The sequence below is a fragment of the Falco biarmicus genome, chromosome 8 (genome assembly GCF_023638135.1).
Source record: "Falco biarmicus isolate bFalBia1 chromosome 8, bFalBia1.pri, whole genome shotgun sequence".
Taxonomy (NCBI): domain Eukaryota; kingdom Metazoa; phylum Chordata; class Aves; order Falconiformes; family Falconidae; genus Falco; species Falco biarmicus.
The window spans coordinates 49,243,627-49,261,661 of record NC_079295.1 but is presented as its reverse complement, the minus strand read 5'-3'; the positions used below and the strand labels follow the sequence as shown (position 1 = coordinate 49,261,661).

Here is an 18,035-nt window from a genome sequence, read left to right as displayed (position 1 = left end):
ATGTCTGAGTACCAAGGGGTACAGGAGGTGAGTTTTTATCGGCTACTGGAATGGGTCATACTTTTTGGTTAAGCTGCCACGTTGCTTGAAAACCTGGTGCAACTCAAGTGGAGGAACATCAAACTTGCACACTGCAGCATGAAAGCTTTGCACTTGAAGTGCTCACTCTCACACAAAAGGAGTTGACTTTCACAGGCTTGTTAGTGCAGCCAGCTTACACAGACAGACAGCTCAAATTGCCCTTTTGAAAACACATGGATGGATGGGTACCCTTTCTTTGGTTTCCTTACGAAAAAAATTTATGGGTAGTGGAACAGCCCATAACACAACATGTCATGACCCAGGCATGTAAGGATTTCTGCTGCTCCATCAAAGCACAGCTTAAAGGGAATATGATCTTAGCTACTGGTAGGGACCCCCTTAGCACTTCTTATGAAAAATGAACTGACTCGATTATCATCAGCTGAGCGTGCTGCTCCCATTTATGTAGCTCCTAATTATATCAATGACTCTCTAGCAAATTAGAAGCTAAAAAGTTTACCAAGATGGCACAGGAAATGGAAAACACTCCGACAGAGCATAACTGCTGTGCTCCAAGTGCATCAAACCTGCAAATACAGTAGCCCAGTTTGTCATGAGAATTGATGGTGCCAGTGATGACTCCATGTCCTGGTGTGGCCGGTCCCACCACTGGCTGCAGCTGCCATTTGAAACCCGTGGTGGCCACAGCACCATGGCATGGAGCAACTGCTGCTTTATACAAGGAGCCCAGCGCTCCACAGGGCCACTTTGGCAGGAGACAGTGCTTTTGTATGTTTGTGTATGTGTTGAAGAAAATACCTGCTGAAGCAAGCTAAAGGCGCATTACATTTCTCCAAACTATTTAGTTGTTCCGATGTTACATATTTACATAGAACTTTTAATCAAAAGCTCTCGAAGAGTTTTACAGAAGTTAACCAGCCCTCTTGGTCATCTGCCAGTTTAAAAACATTTTTACAATTCTGCCTAGAAATCCCTTGGCAAAACCATCATTTACAACATGAGCAGATTAAAGCTAAATTAGATTATACCCTATTAAGACTGTTTTTCTGGCATGCAGGAAGACACACACGCATACTGGCAAAGCCAGGAGTTTGCAGAGTAACGTGGCTGCACACAGCCACGCTGCAGAGAGGTGTGTGAGCAGGCTCTGATGCTGGCAGCAGCGTGTTGCTGTTGCTGCTGCACTGCATCCCAGCAAGACGGAACGTGACCACTTCGTTAGCAGGATGGTAGCTGGTATTTCAGCACAGTGCTCTACCAGACGGATGCACTCTTGTTCTGGAGCCAGCTTGGGAGCTGACATACCCATAGCAGCAAACTACACCAACAGAGCAAAATTACTCTTCCTTTCCAAATCTGCCAGCAGAGCAAGTTGTGTCAGTAAAAGCAAAGTTTTGGAAATCTGGAATCTGCATGTGAGATCTGTTGCCAGAGATCTATGTCAGTTAAGTCACATGTTCACACACCAGGCTGGTAAGAGCTATAGGCCTCAGTGCCTTATGGCTTATAGTATAAAATACAGTGTTCATTCCACATCCTCTGGAAAATTTGACGCTGCCAAAAATTGTACAAGAAATACATTGCTAAGTATTGGAATCAATGGGTGTACAAAATTACAGATTTGTGTATTTAATTTCTCAATATACAAAGACTCAAACACATTCTATTATAAATTCACTGGCTAAGAAGAAGAAGGAAATCCTGTCAACTTGAGAAGTAAACCTGAAGGCAAGGTCTTACAGCTATCAGGCCAGTCATTTCATCAGCTGTGTATCACAGCCTGCACGTGCCACTGCCTTACTGCGGCTTCTGCGCTGGAGGTGAACGTAATTAGTATCGCTGTACAGCTGCAGGCCTGGAAAGCTCTACCTTTGAATTCCTGCCGATGTCATGATGACAACACAAATGCCCCACTGTGGTAGTTTATACGGTGCAAAATGAACCTCTCTGTCCTACAACTGCTACTGCTGGATCACCTTATTTAGCCAGTGATGCACACTGAAGTCTTTTGTGGACAGTTAGCAAAAACACGCATGCACAACAGTTTCAGAAAGTGAACAAAACCTCCTGCAAGGGTGCATACATATACATACATCAACACACCCAGCCCTCAATATCTATATTTATTTGCTATCTGCATTTGCACATGCATGTTGGGAAGTTCCAACAAGGCTCACAAATAGAATTTCTAATTGCACCATCATTTTTTTTTCTGTAAATGTAAAAATATAATTCACCCTCTACCTCAGTTGCCTGTTACCTAAAAATGAGCTATGCACTTGGTTGGAAGATTTTAGGTATACACTGATGAATAAAAGCCACATGTAAAGCCAGCTGACAAAAATAGCTGATGCCTGTATAGGTCACACATGGCACTACGGGAGCCAAACGAAGCCATAGGAGTTCCAGGGAGACTTTCAACTGATTTCAAAAGGATGTGGATTGGATTCAGGCAGAACAGGATGTGACAAGGAGCTTCCTTCTGCATTAACTGAGGGTAGAGTGCAATTTTTCACCTGGATGAGGAAAACTGTCTGATTTGATGAATCAAAAATATTTTTAAACTTCTTAAAATATTTCTGTTTAACAGACAAAGCATTACTCCAATTGCACAGTATTTCTACTCACAAAGTATCAGATGAGAGCGGCTCAGGTTTTGCCCCTAATAAGCAAACGTTTCCCATAATTCATCAAAAATATATAACCCTCCTTCTAAGAATCGGTGCTGAATTAATATACTCCTTAAACACAAATTTCAGGGATAACTAGCAGATGGCTGTTGCGCAGATGACTTAGTAACATACTATTTCATTGATATTTAAATGTTAACCATCACGACATGAAGGCAATAAAGCATCTAAGATAACAGCAATTATTTCGGAACAAAAAAGGGCAAACACTGCAAAGGGCACTGATTGACAGTCTTACAGCCCGGTTGAAGCTGCAGGGATGTAACCCTGCTGCTCTGGCTGGGCAGAGCACGCAGCTCCCACAGTAGGAACTTTTTGGTTTTCAAATGGGGACACTTTCAGGTAGAGCTGTGTGCTAGAGGCATTCTGCAAAGCCTTCTGTCACAGGTATGAAGCTTTCCCAGCAATGATTTTTTAAGAGTATGTGTCCTGAAAGGGGTAAGCACATGATACAGTGGCATTTTTAACACACAAAGAGTGTGTTAAATAAATCCTGCTCCAGTGGTCTGCTAGCTGCTCCAAGGCCATAGACTCATTTTGATCCAACTAAGATCCAAATCCATAGAAACAGATGCAGAAACACCATGAAACTGTGAGAAACAGAAAACTTCCAGAATATTCTGACTCTCCAACATCATATGGGGAAGCTTGTATTCTGCTGGGTTCTCCTCAGCCTTATACCTCCCACCTCTTCCAGAACCCAATATACCCTTCCCCTGTGAAAAGGCACTGTCCTCTCATTTAGAAGTCCTCTCCTTGCAAGCTATTCACATCCAAAATGCTGAATCAGGAAACTGAGGTTACAGACAATATTATTTATACCAGCAAACTTCCCACCTTGGGCTGTGATCCTTATCAGATCTTGCAAGCTAAGCAGAAGCAGACTGCAGCAGGTCTAAGGATCCTCCAAGGACTACTTGGAAGATGCATAACGTGGGATCAGCAATCTTCGAGGTGGTACATCCTCCACTGGAATGAACTGTCATAGTTCTACTGCCTTCAATTTACAACCCCAGAGGAACTGCTCTACTAACTCACAGCTCTGCCGGTTGCCCAAACTGGTTAGAGGCACGCATGGAGCTGCTTTCTTCCTTCTGAAGAATAAAGCTGATTTATAGCCACTACTAATCTGATATTTTTTTTAAAGGAAAGAATGCTCGTTCTGCAATCCTGTCACGATTTGAAAGCAGTTACTTTTCTCCTTCCTCAAACTTCTTGTGCAAATTTAACTACATGCAGTTGCATTTCTATTCTCTTCTGACTTGCTCCAAATTCATGTTCACCACTGTAGTTCTCCGACAGAGAGTTGTTATTCCAGACTCAATGCAACTACATTAAAATCATTAACCTGTAGAAGTTACTGTTGTGTGTGTGTTTTTAAATAATACCTATGCACTATTCTTTACCCCCTTCTCCACCCTCTCAAATAGGAATACAGGTATTCAGGACTAGATGAGAGGCAGAAAAAACACCATTATATTCCTAATGCTAGAAGAAATCATGCAACTGTTATGGAAGACACTTTGGGGAAAAAAGGAAAGGATTTAAATTTTGAACACTACTAAGAATACGAGTATTTTATTTTAAAAACTCAGGAACTCTAAGCAGCCTTTCATGTTCCTTGGAGTAATTCAGAAAGCAGAAATCCCAGGCTGTCAGATCAGTAGTGAAACACTCTCGGTTCTGTAAATTACAGAGTACACAGAGATTTTGTTTCTCTTACTTGGAATTCAATTAATGATACAATTAAGAGCATATAATGAATATCAGAATGCCTGGTGACTTATTCATCTGAAATAATAACACTTTCATTACAATTTATCTCCCTGCTCTGTTCCAGTTAAGTGCTAGACATGAACCAAAAGGATCTTCTGGCAATGATGTTAGAAAAAGTTATACAACCCAACAGAATTATCTGAAATATTAACTATTTCATGTCTTCAAATAGTACTTCAAGAAGTACATTGTAAAACAGTAGCTGTCTTAATGTTTTCCAGTCACATTTCAAGTGGAAAAACACATAGAAATTTTGAGGGTTTTGTTAAACACATAAAATTGATGGCAATACCACCTTCTACATCCCAGCCTAAAAGAAGTTAGTTTCCTATTTTATCAATGGTGAAAGGAAAACCACTATGCAAATGTCCATTTTTCTAAGTACAAGGCACTTTCATAATGTGCATACATTACTAGTTGTGCATCAGCACAATACCCACAGCGATGCTTCTTGTTTACAGTCTGAATGGATTAAAATGAAAGGGGAAGGGGAGAACATGTCGTATGCTGAAGATGCCCTTTTTTTTTTGATGGTAACAGAGACTGATTTTCTTTCACATGCCATTTCTGCAGCTGATTAGCACAAACAGCTAATCAAATTGAGAAATAATATGGTACAATATTTTTTTGGATTAACACTTTTCCCCAAGTCTTAGTAAGTACCTACCATAGTTACTAGAGGTCTGCTGTGCTAGCCATTCAGCTTTCTGAGGCACACCAGGCTGCTTTTATGTCACATTTGTCTGATCATGGGACACTCCAGCATTTGCAAAATTCTCAGTTAGAAAGAAATATTCAGACATGTTTACTGACAGGTAAATGGAGAATAAGATCTGAAAAGGCAACAGCTCATTTATTTTATTTCTGGGTTTTAATACCTTTTGCTTTTGGGCAATGGAGATGCATTACAGGCTTCTGACAGAACCCAGTCTGATAGCAGAAATCCTGCAAACAACAGTCCTCATTCGGCAGCACGTACTTCGATGAGTCTATGGGCTTCACTGCAAGTTAAACAAGGATGTTCGTTTCCTTTTCCTGCTCAAAACTTGCTCAACGCACTGCAGAAAGAAGGTGCCAAGTTACCTGACTCTGTGAGAGTGAGTTTTGTGAAGTGAGACTTTGAAACCGAGCAGAAAAGCAAACAGGCCAGGCTGGTGGGGAGCAGCCACATCAGGCACTGCAGCACGGGTAGCACTAACAAGTCTAACATTTCCTCTGTCTCCTTCAATTACGCTGCCGCTTTATCACAGTGTGCTCGTTGGCTCTGTATGTAATCCGTGTGTTGTGTGTCCACAACACCATGTAATTGGGCCTAATGCAAGATTATTATCTATGTGCATGCAATGGATAGCTACAAATGGTGCATCTGCAGGCTTGTAACATTCCCAAGAGTGAATTACTGTCATACTCCCTGATTACTGCTTCTCCTACAACTGCCATGGTTTCCAGGCTTCCTATCCGCAGTGCAACTATACATCCAGTAAATGAGACTGGAAAATTTATTAAGACTTAACCAAGGCATCTCCAAGCATCATTAAGCCTCTCATGTAAATAGTCTACTTGATAATGTTATTTCTGTTCAGAAGTGGGTGAACTGATGCAAGAAAAGATGAGCAGCTCACCCCAACTTGCCAGTGGAGCTCAGAAGGGAACACAACAGTCTGGCCCTGACAGAACGACAACTTCTCCAAGACCCCAAAGCTTTGTGAGGAGAGTGGAGTGTTGGTAACTAAAAATACCTGAAGGAATCTTTTCACAGTGTACATATGGACTGAAGCCGTTCAATCCATGCAGGATTAGACATCTCTCCATCAGAGTTTATGCACATGAAGAAGAGGACCTTGGGATCTGTCTGAAATACTAGAAGTGAAACATGAATTTGGGTGTCTGCATTAGCAGCAAAATTTAACACTAAGAGAGGCAGAACCTTAGGCCTCTGTGTTAGCAGATCTGTATCACTTACTCTTAAACCACTCTCCAACTACATAAAATGCCATTGCAAAAGGAAAACAAATTCTATGTTTCTTGTATTCCACAAGGGTTAAGCAAAGCAGTAACAGTTTAAATTTCAGAAAGAGGAATTTGATTAGATATAGGGGAAATGTTTCTTAAAATAACAACAGGAAAAATACAAAAAAGAGCTTTTATGGGGTGTGCAGCCATCAGCAGCGGAAGCCTGTAGTAAAAAGACTAAATGAATCCCTGGCAAGAGTGGCATGGGACTTGATGGTCTTGCCCTTGGGTACGAAAATAGGTGACAACTTCAGACCCCTTCCAGCCCTTATGTACCACCTAATATGACTAACAGAAGGGGCGTTTCATCAATTCCAAAAAGTGAATCTACATCTATCTTTAGTAATAAAACCAAGACTTGAACTTTTTACAGTGCCATAATTAATGTTTGCAATTAACTTTGAAATTGTAGGGTGAAAGAAGCTATATTTTCAATAGCTGTTACGAGCTATTTTTCACACAGGTCAGAAAGAATTTGCATTAAATTAAATATTTACTGCTTCTCATGACCTCTGATGGAAAAACAAAATGGCTTCGGCACTCCATCCCTCAGCACTGAGCACTGTCCTCACCCTTGGCTTTCAAGGCATCCAAGATTTGCTCATTTGGCAAGGTCCAACACTCAACTGGATCTCTTCAGAGTTCTGGTGAGCCCTGAGTGCCTCTTGTACTCAATTCTTTGATCTCCCCACAGACTGTTTAAGTTAAAGCCCACAACTACCATGTGGGCATATAATGAAAGCAACTGATGCTGCACTGATTAATCCATTACTCTCAACTGTTAGAAAACATAATGATCTCACAAGGGGCCTTATTCACTGACATACAGCAGTAGAGCTCTGATCTGACACCTCAAATTAGCAGCAAAAGCAATAACAGCTGGGTTTTTGTCTCAATATTTGTACCCAACTCTAAAATGAGTTGGCACTATACAAGCGCTATTTTTAAACACAATGTTAGCCCAGGCAAATAATCTTCTAAATAGTCTCCAGGTGACACGTAAAATCCACTGAAATAAATAAAAATAACTAGTTGCCAATTTGTGGTTTCTGTTCTAGTATTAGTCGTTTGCAAATGTTCTCACCACAGCAACATGAGAGGCTCTAGTGCTGTTAACTTGGGAAGCTGACATCAGAAATATGACTAGTTGCAAGGATACAGAGGAAAGAAAATGTTCTTCTTCGAAATGTACGAAAAAAAACACAAATAAGCTTAGCATGGAATTATGCACAGAACTGTCAGCAGTGTTTACTCCTTCAATTGCCTGATTCTTCCCATTCTGTGGCTGATTTTAATTTGCACATAACTGTCAGATTCAGATTTTAACTATTTAAGCTTATTATAAAGGCCAGATGTTTATGACAGGGTTTTTTTCCCCTTCAAGGACTGAGATTACTTTCAAGAACATCAGGCTTTGGGGAAACTGGGTTATTATAATAACAAGTTCTTTGTTTAAAAAGGCTGTTTTGTCACATTTCCCTATAGTGATAACTTTAGGGCATATTAACTTAAATCCTGTAATTGCTGCATTAGCTCTCCCTAGAGACTGGCTGTGCCTTGGCTGGCGTCTGGGACTGGTGAGGTCAGGAGCTCAGGAGAGGGAAAGACAGGACCCGCAGCTAAAAAAATGGTTGGGCAAGCTGTTTGGGTAAAGAGATTGGGACTAGGAATCAGTGCAAATGAGTAAAAGAGGCCAGAAAAAAAAATCGTAGGGGCTTGTACAATCAAAGATTGTATTGTCATATGTACACAAGTGAGAGCAAAATTAGGGACTCCGGTGACTTTTATGTCTGGTGACTGATGCTCAAAGCTCTCTTGTGTTATCTTTAGCCCTGCATTTATGTTGTATGCGCACATACGTATCATTATGCCTGAATCTATTTACTTACACCAACATGCAAATTAATAAAATATGCTAAACCAAGATAAAGTAGAAAACAGTATAAAATAATAGAATAAAATAAAACAAGGTGCGCTAAGCCAAGATAAGGTAAAATAAAATACAATAAAGTTTATACAGTGAATAAGGGTACATAATTAATCTACGGTGTGAACTTTGTTAGATATTAAGTCAAGAACGTCATCCACATGATCTTACATGAAACATCTTACCGCTTCCCCTTTAACAAAGGCTGCTCTTCTTATATACAAAAAGAGGTATCTATTTTGTGAAACAATCAAATCACCTTTATTAGGTGTACATAATACAGGTACCAGTTGCATCCTCCAATTCTTTCTAACACCTATGCTCAGTGAGAGCTGGAAAAGCTTTTTAGAGAAATTTCAATCAGCTTTTAAATCTTTTACATGACATTTTAATTCTAGGCAGAAAATACAAATTCAATTCAGCCTGAATGGAAATTTTAGTTATAAAAGCATTGGCACGATGGCAAAAGAACGCAGGCTGAAATTATTCTGCTACCGCTTTATTTTTAAATTAAGGATTCTCCACTGAGTTATTTTTCTAAACTTAAAAATGGCACAAGAAACACTGCCTTTACTTTTTTCTGAATCAAGTAATTTTCTCAAGTCTTTGCCCAAAGGCTACACATTTTCAGTACACTGTATTGGGAATGACTGCTGTGGCTCTAAGTCCCAATTACATCCATAATTATCTGTAAGTATTTGAACTCAGAGAAAGAAGAGTGTTTCTGAAAACACTGAATAAATGTTTTACATCATCAGGGTGGTTTTGATGTTTCTCTATGGTACCCAATTTCTAAGGCTGGTATTATTGCCTAGAACCGTTGGGAACAAGTCCAGTTATCATGATACTTAGAGCAATGTCCACTGAAGTCTGTGCAAATCCCCTTGCTGACTTCAGCAGGGAGTGAATCTAGCCCCTGCAATCTATTTATTTAGGTGCAGATTTTCACAGGAGCCACAGCAATCAGAAATATAATTGTATTCAGTTTCAGCTAATCAAAATTTTGTTTTGGAGATTCATTTGAAAATCTCTTCTTCTACGAATTAATATAATTGAATTAATAATTATTACTTTATTATAAATTAATTTTTAGATAGATACACTTTATTGTTGTTTGTTTGGAGGTTTTTTTAGGTGATACAGAGATGTCTCTTACTAAATATGGCTTTGGTGTTACCCAAGTGCATGCATGCGTGTCACGTACTGTAGTTTATGGATTCTGTGCTACTCCTGCAAAATCAATGGAAACTGGATTGGGTTCTTGATGCATACAGAGGCCTGAAAGCCTTCAGGAGTGTATTTATGGAAAGGATGAAAAAGAATCAACAAGACAGAGTCAGATCATACAAACCTTAAGTTTGATGCATCTGTATTTCAGCAAAATAAAACGGTTTTCCAGGTTCTTGCCCGAACAGTTGTTTCTGCTTAGTACTTTCTGACGGTAAAGCAGTCTTATAAAAATAATCCAATTCAAATAACACAGTCCAACTCTATAATTTGAAAGGAGCAAGCAAATTTTGCCATTTATTCAGGCTGAAGGCATTTCATGATGGAGATTTCCAAGGTAAAAGGTTTCAACACTCAGTCAGCTGAGTGCTGTGGTTTTCTTATAGAACTCCACCAAAAGAAATTCTAAAAAAAGAGATTAAACTTAGATCATAAAGGAAAAGTATCATTCCTCAAAACTGAGGAATACACTACAAGCTTAATGCTATAACCATATGGTTCAAGCCTCTATTTTGATAGACTTCCCTACCGTAAGGAACATACCCTTTTCATACTTGTCAGTGTAACACACCCAGGAACAGAAAAGTCATTCCAAATGGCAGACAGAAGTTGTCTTTTCGGAGCTAGAGAAAGTAACAAAAAATGGACTTGTGCATCCATTGTTAAGGGGCTATGTGACAATATTCAGTCTCTTTGGGACGGTCATTGTGCCACTTCATCAACTGCCGCAATGCGGCACTGCCTGCAGGGCTGCGGATTCCTGCAAGTCCCATGCTGGCCACTGGGACCAAAGGAGGGACAAGCTGGCAAACCCCACGCCTGCTGCAGACCGCTGCTTAAGAAGTAGAAATATAATGACGAATAGCAATGGCACCGGCAGCAGTTTAGCCTGAGCGTCTAGGTGTCAGCACAAAAGGTTTTACAAAAGCCTTTTAGGAGGCAGGCAATTGGCATCGAAGGAGATCGGGCTGCCAGAACCCCTGGTTTCCATTTCCCTCCAATAGCAGAGCTACCAGGTCCTGTGCAGGCAAAATAATGTCCCTTATTCCTCTTGCCAGAGGACCTCCCCTGATTTCAGGAGCCCAGTGTCTCAGCTGCGCCTCAGCTCCCAAGGCCACTGGCATTCCCACTGGGAGAGGGCAGCGGGAAGAGACCTTGCATAGCTCCAGCAACATGACAACGGGCTTGGTGTGGCACGGAACCGCAAAGGCAATTCTCAGCTTTTGACAGCAGAGGAAGGAATAGAAGCAAATCTTTTAAAGAGGGAACTTCACCTTTACTGCCAGAAGTACCTCCCCAAAATGCAAGAGACGCAGACCATACCTGTGGAATGACTTTATATTCTAACAGTACGTGATGCCCCTACCTGCAATTCATACATGCTGAAAATTAAGGCTAATACATAGGCTAATATAAATCCATATTAATGAAACAGAGAATGGGTGATAAACACATTCTGTAATTTAGACTTGCATGTATGAACAGTTGTTAAGGAAAAGTTACATTTACAGAGGAAAGAAACGTTTTGAAAGGACAAAGACAACACCTAGTTCCTCGACAAGGGCAATTACATGTTTCTTGGTGAAGCTGGAAAGGGACCTGCTTTCCATCAGGATTTTTTTTTAATAATACATTAGACAGCATTTGTGTACATCACACAAGAAAAGGTCAACATGTTTAAAAACACCTACCTTTCCCATTTTTAAATTTCTCCCGAACACCACCTGCCCATGAGAAGCAGCAATACCTGCTTATATTGATGCATGCGTATGCAATACAGCTAAGAAACCATAACAATTGGAATAGCAAATACTCACAGTGTTTCACTTGCGTTCAGTCCACAGAGTGAAAAATTGCAAAATAAAATACACACAGAAAAAAATTCGAAGCACTCACGATCTGTTCAGGAATATTCTACAAGCGCAAGAAGTAGCTAAATAAAAGGAGTCAATCGTTCTCCATACATGGCTGTTTCTCTGTTACATCTGCATGCACACAAAATAAAATGTAACTGCCATTGTGGACGGTCTGTCCTAACTATTTCAGCCTAAGTATTAGCTGAAGTGCCTCACCTGATTTCTAACGCCCTAGCCGTGGATGGGAAGACAGGGTGTCTCGCAGATAAAATGGACCCAACCCTTTTAAGACATCACTGAAATTGCCCAAGGAGCCAGTAAGAAGCTTGGGTGCTTGCGGAGTGGACTACCCCCTCCCCAGAGCCCGCCCAGCCCGCAGCCTCCTCTTGCACCAAAGGGGGCTTCTCAGCGGCCTTCAAGTGTCGTCGCAGAGATGCTGCATTGCGGCAATTTATCGATCACTAGCCAAGTCCAAAGCCGAAAGCCATGAACGAGAGCTGCTTTCCCACCGTCCCTTCTCCCAACAAAGCGCTTTCCGTGACGGATACAACCTCAGATTCTAATGGCAAAACACGCAAAAACAAACCTAAACTACCAACCTGGTGAACAAAAAACCCCCAAATTGTTCAGTGCATGCCCCTACATCCCTTTATCACAGCCATCAACTGGTTTTCCACAATGTTCTCTTCTATTCTACCCTCAATAAACCCCAATCTCAGCCACAGTCTGGCACTTGCAAACCATAGATATCTCACGTCCTCTAGTACTGTGGAAAGGAAGAAGGATTCACACAATTTTTGAAAGTTAATGCCACTACTGTTCATTGTTTGCTTCAATGGCTTCATGTAGCCACCTCATTTGATGCTCTTTCAACTGACCAAGCTGTTTGCTGAGGTATCTCTAACATACTCAACATGGTATATCACAACAGAGGTTTCTGGATGACCTTACAGCCATTTAAAATTTGTTTCTAAGGATCTGCAGATGTCCTAAGCGTGGCCATCCATCACCCATACACACTAAAACAAGGCATTCAGATTATTCATCCCAAAACAGAAACTTAAGAAATGTAATTCTGCTTCAAAAGCATTGAACTAGTTAACATGAAATTGGTTCACTTATGATAATGAAATTAACATAGAAATTGTGGTTGTTTGGCTTCAAATAACTTTAAAATTGTTTCATACTTCTACCCTTAATGCAGCTTTTAAATTTTCTTTTTTCTTAAACATAGAACTGGATACGCTATGCAAAGAAAGCCTAATTTATGCTAATCATATGCCTTTCTTTTTAACTTTTTTAAAAATTGTCTTCCCTGATTTAACCATAACATACATGCTCTTTTCATCATATATACTTACACACATACATACTTACATTACATGCATAACCTTGTGAACAGCAGGTCAGAGGAAGCTTCTACCTATGCATTTTTTTCAGGTGCAGATGTAATTACCTACTTCACTCGCAAGCTATCTACATATTACTATTTTGATTTCTAGGTTATTATAGATACAATATTATTGTCCCAGTTAAAAATATTGGATAATGCTAGTAATAAGTAATGCACAGTACCCTGATCCCAGCAGCTGCAGTTTAAGGCTAAATATCTGACACAAGGCTTGAAGTAGTGGACCAACAATTCTGGTACACAAAGCTCCCATCATAATTTTACTCTCTCTTTCCAGAGAAACCAGGCTTTTCAGTCTTCTCTTGTACAAAACCTGGCTACAACACAGAGTTTTTCTCTGTGTTGTCCTACCAGCACAGCAGAAGGACAAAAGCAGCCTCTGAAAAAGACAGCTTATACCCCTGTAGGTCATAAACAATACCTTTAATTGCACACAGAAAAAAAGAAGGTAACCGTTATGTGTTTTGAAACATCTTTTAAAATCATCCATTTGTTGTGATGACTGACCCCAGAACAAGCAGGAGTTCCCGCACTCGCCACCAGTTTTGGGCCCCAGCTGGTGTCACAGAAGGGCTGAGGAGGTCCTGGTGTATTTGATATTGATATCACGGAAACCTGTGCCACACAGGCACGCAGCTTCCTCCCCCAGCCAAACAGGCCTTATTAATGCCAAGGGGATTACATCCAGCTACCGTAGTATTGTCATCAGCTCCTCTGGAGAACAGCAAATTGCAAATTATGGCATAAAATGACTATTCATCTACCTTGAACTTGGTACTTCCCCTCAGAACTCTGCCATCACCTCAGCTTTATCTGCAAAGAGTTTTTTTTCCAATCATAACCAGAAGCTGAGATGAAGACTAAGGTGTTGAGCCGCATGTCTGCATTAAATATACAGTTGAGTGTCCTCTGGATTAAGTCATTCACATTCATTTGACTTTCAACAGTCAAAATGCTTGTTCTACATCTTTTATATTACTGACAAAGAAACTATATTAGTCAAAGGAGAGGCAGGGCAGGTCACAAGATGAGCAGAGCATGCAAATGAAACAATTAATATCATGGGAGAGAAGGTTTGCCAGATATCTGTGTCTCCTGGAGTTTTGACTTTGGAGTCTCTCAGAGCAGTGACTGCAGCACTAACCTACACAAGCCATAAACGTGGGCTTCCTCAAAAGGCATATTGGTCAGTGATTCATGAAACTAATAATTCTAACCTGGCACTGTTCTTATCTTGACAAGTTCTGCAGCCTGCACGGCTCCAGGCTATTCTTAAAGGGAAAAAAAACCCTTCAACCTAATGGGAGCAGGAAAGGAGAAAGAGCACAGCATTCAACTGCTACATATGCTCCAGGAAGGGAAAAATCCATCTTTACTAAATATGTAATATAATTAGGCATCCGCACCGAGGACTGATAGAAACGTTCATCAATTTGCTGGGACATGCCTGAAATATTGCAGGATTAGCAAAATCATTGATCAATGAATTTATGCAAATATATTCTCCCCATAAAGAGAGAGTTACATTACATCTGTAACAGGCATCAGTGATTTTCAGAGGCCCTCTCTTGCCCGCTCTTATTTTATCTCAGCTGGTCTTTGATATAAAGCCTGTCACCACGGTGCCATCTGGATAGTGTTCCTTTCACTCTGCTGTACTTCAAACCTCACATTTTGTAATGTTACAGAACAGAGGTTATCTCAGATTTCATTTCCATATCTTGAGCAATGACACCAGATCTCCCACCGACATGTATCAGCAACAAAAACCATTTCTTATCAAGCAACCATGAAAGCACCTCATCTTTCCTCCATCAATCCTTTATGCTAATTACGCATCTCATTTCACTAGGGTCCATTGGGGATGCAGTACCTTTCTAAAAGTTCTCCAGAAAAAGGCATTGCTGTAGGTAATTTTATGTCCAACTAATGTATATAACAGAAACCTTGTAATAAAACCAGTCAGGTCTTCAGGAGCATTTCTCTTTCCCTTGAAGACCTACAGCAATACAGGAGGCAGGAAGAATGGGAAGGTTATAAACTACAGGACAGTCTAATAAGTCATGGAGTAAAGAAAAATTGAGATGAACATTTGTCCACTGATACCTCGGTGCTCTGGGTGCACCATTTCTCAATTGCCAACCTGACTTTTGGTCTTCCTCCAGCATAACTTGATCGTCTGTGATGCAAGGCTGACACAGAAAACTGAGGATACTCTTTAGTAAAGCCATACTCCTTGTTTTCCACCTAATTTCATGTAATTAGTAGATACTTCAATTACTCATATACTGCTTACTCTCTTCAGTTTTGTTTCTACAACACGTATTATGTACATGCTGACTGATACAGTAACTAAAGGCTTTAAATTAATTTTATTTTTATATACATTTGAGCTAAAACATAACCTTGAGTTAAAAAAAAACAACAAAAAACCCCCCAAAACCCCAATCATTTTAATGTTACCATACTCAAGTATGACTAAGTAAACCAGCTATGCACAACATTTTAAATAGAAATCTAATTTTCATTATTGTGTTTAGGTATTTTGGTATCAGTTATAGGAACACAATTTACAGAGTTCAAATTTGATCCTGATTGCCTCAACTGATCATAATTTCCAGCAAAATAGAGAAGGAAATCACATTCGTGTGGCATTTTCAGGCTTTCATTAAGAAATGACATCTCATATATTTAGAATTATGTCATGACTTTCGCTCCCTGACTCTCCAGGTTGGGAATGCAAATAAAAATCTTCTATCTAGTTAAGACATGCCCAGAATAGCATTTTGCAAATAAGTAAAACTGACTATATAACTGAGTGTTCAGCATACAGAAGACAACTCTAGGAACAATTAAATCCTGGCTGCAGCACCAAAAAATAATAATAAAAAAAAAATCATGTTGAGAAAAGTTGTTAAAAGTTTGCTAGGACAAAAGGTAGTGTATTATAAGCACACTCATCCATGACATCTCTATCAGAAATTGCGCAGATTACTCTTTTTTTTTTTTTTTTTTTTTTTTTTTGTGAAACTGAATCCTTTATAACAGGAATATACTGGATTGAAAAAAGGAAAGCATGAATAACAGTATTCCATTTGTAAAATGCTTGCAATGACTTGATGTCTCAGATAACGTACAAAGAGCTGGGGGGTGCAGACCGCAACTGGTCAAACTGACCATGCCGTGTCCTGCTGAACACAGCTCGGTGCCAAATCCCAGTTCGAGAGAAGCCAGCACGTGGCACTGGCAGCTCTCTGATTCTCTGGGCTTTTGTCTTGGAGCAGGAAGAGTGAGGCACAAACGTATGGACAGAAAAGGTTATATATACAAATGCTGATAGAACAATTTTAATTTCTAAGACTCCTATTGTTTTCATTTTAAGTTTTCGGGGATGAAAGGGTGGTGTGTTTTCATTTATGTTTTACAATTTGAAAAAAAACAACTTTTTGTTTTGTTTTGTTTTTTTGAAGATTCAGTCTTAGGGTTCATTTGGAATTGAAGTTGCAACTTAAAATTGCTGTGAATATTTGCATGACGATACCTGCACTTCTTCAGTATTGCTTGTGAGTGAATTACCATGATTTTTCACACTAAAGCACCCAGAGTTGAATGGTGGGTTCCTGCGTGTGTCGTTTGTTGCTACAGGCTCAATGGCAGAGTCAGTGCTCATTCATTTCAAAAAGCAGGTGAAACTCAGCAAATAGGATTTTCAGGCTCAGAATTACTATGTGAAACACCTGCCACAATGAACAAGACTAACAACAAACAAAACCCAAACTCATTCCGTCTTAGCACTGTACAGTAAGAACTCGTTTGCCTTCTTTAATAGAATACTATCCACAGACCTCCTAAATGTAGCTCTCGGTAGGATAAAATCATTTGGGTTTGGGAATATTTTTTAACAGAAAATCTGCAATGAACAAAATGTGTTCAAGCTCCATTCCCTCTGGCTATCATTACAAAGCAGGATGAAACCCAGCTTTTACAATCTAGAACAAGGAAAACACTACACCTAAGTTGCCAACGGTGCCTCGTGATTCTTTCCATCTTGTCCACATGGCACAACTGCCATGTCACTGCACAGTTTGAGCCACCCCAGTGAGGCAAAACAATAATAAATAAATTAATAGGGGGTTTTGCTAAATTAAATTCTGTATCTTACTGAGAAATGGATCCTAAAGACACAAGTATTGTACAGCACTTCCAGTCTAATGACAACCGCACGCTCATTCACACAGTATTACCAGTTCATCCAGTTTGACTGAGCTTGTTGAAATTAATTCCTTTTATTCGTGTATCCTAAGAGACTGAAGGTGAAATTCTGAGCTCTGAAAGAGTTTTTCTCCTATACTGCATAGTTTTGGACATTTGGAAATAAAGGTATGGACTCATTTCTAAGCTACAAAGAATATGAGCATCGTATTGCCACAAATCATAAAGAATCCTGGATTATTATTTTGGAGACTTCTTTGGTGTTGTTTTTTTTTTTTTTTTTCTTTTGTTTTGTGAAGTTTTTTTTTTTTTAATAATCTTTCAGTGTGCTTACAGCTACACTAACATATTCTCAATAATACTGTTATCGCCAGTTATGGCCACAGGACATAACTAAAAATTAAGCAGAGCAGAAAACCTTCTCCTACTAAAAATGACACTTAATGAAAGTTTCACACCAATTTCCTTCAACTTTTCTGTGCGTTTCTGTTCCAACAGGTCATAAGTAACTTAGTAACCTTTGTCACCACTTTACAAATACATGTCCCTTTTACATTTTGTTTCAGCGGCTGCACATACGTTTTTGTGTCTTGGAATGCAAGAACAAACCAACTGAAATATACTTTATCATGTTACAAAAAGGGGGAAAGGAAGTATGCCAACAAGAAAAATCCCTATTTTAACAACAGGTTAGAACCAAAACCTTTATGGGAAGCCATACAGAAAATCTGACACAAAAATGAACTAAACCGGCCCCAGTGCAAAACTACCAGGAAAGGATGTGTAAGCAAGCACGTCAGTTCTGCATGCCATTTCTCAGACATTATTTTCACCTTGCTGCAGGGGCAAAGACAATCAACAAAAGGCACATCAAAGCAGTT

At 39.8% G+C, this 18,035-nt stretch overlaps 1 protein-coding gene across 1 annotated transcript in view; it reads right to left on the bottom strand.

The window, feature by feature from the left end:
- SLIT3 (slit guidance ligand 3) overlaps window positions 1-18,035 on the bottom strand; it is a 531,450-nt gene that overhangs the window by 211,121 nt on the left and 302,294 nt on the right. The window lies entirely within an intron of this gene.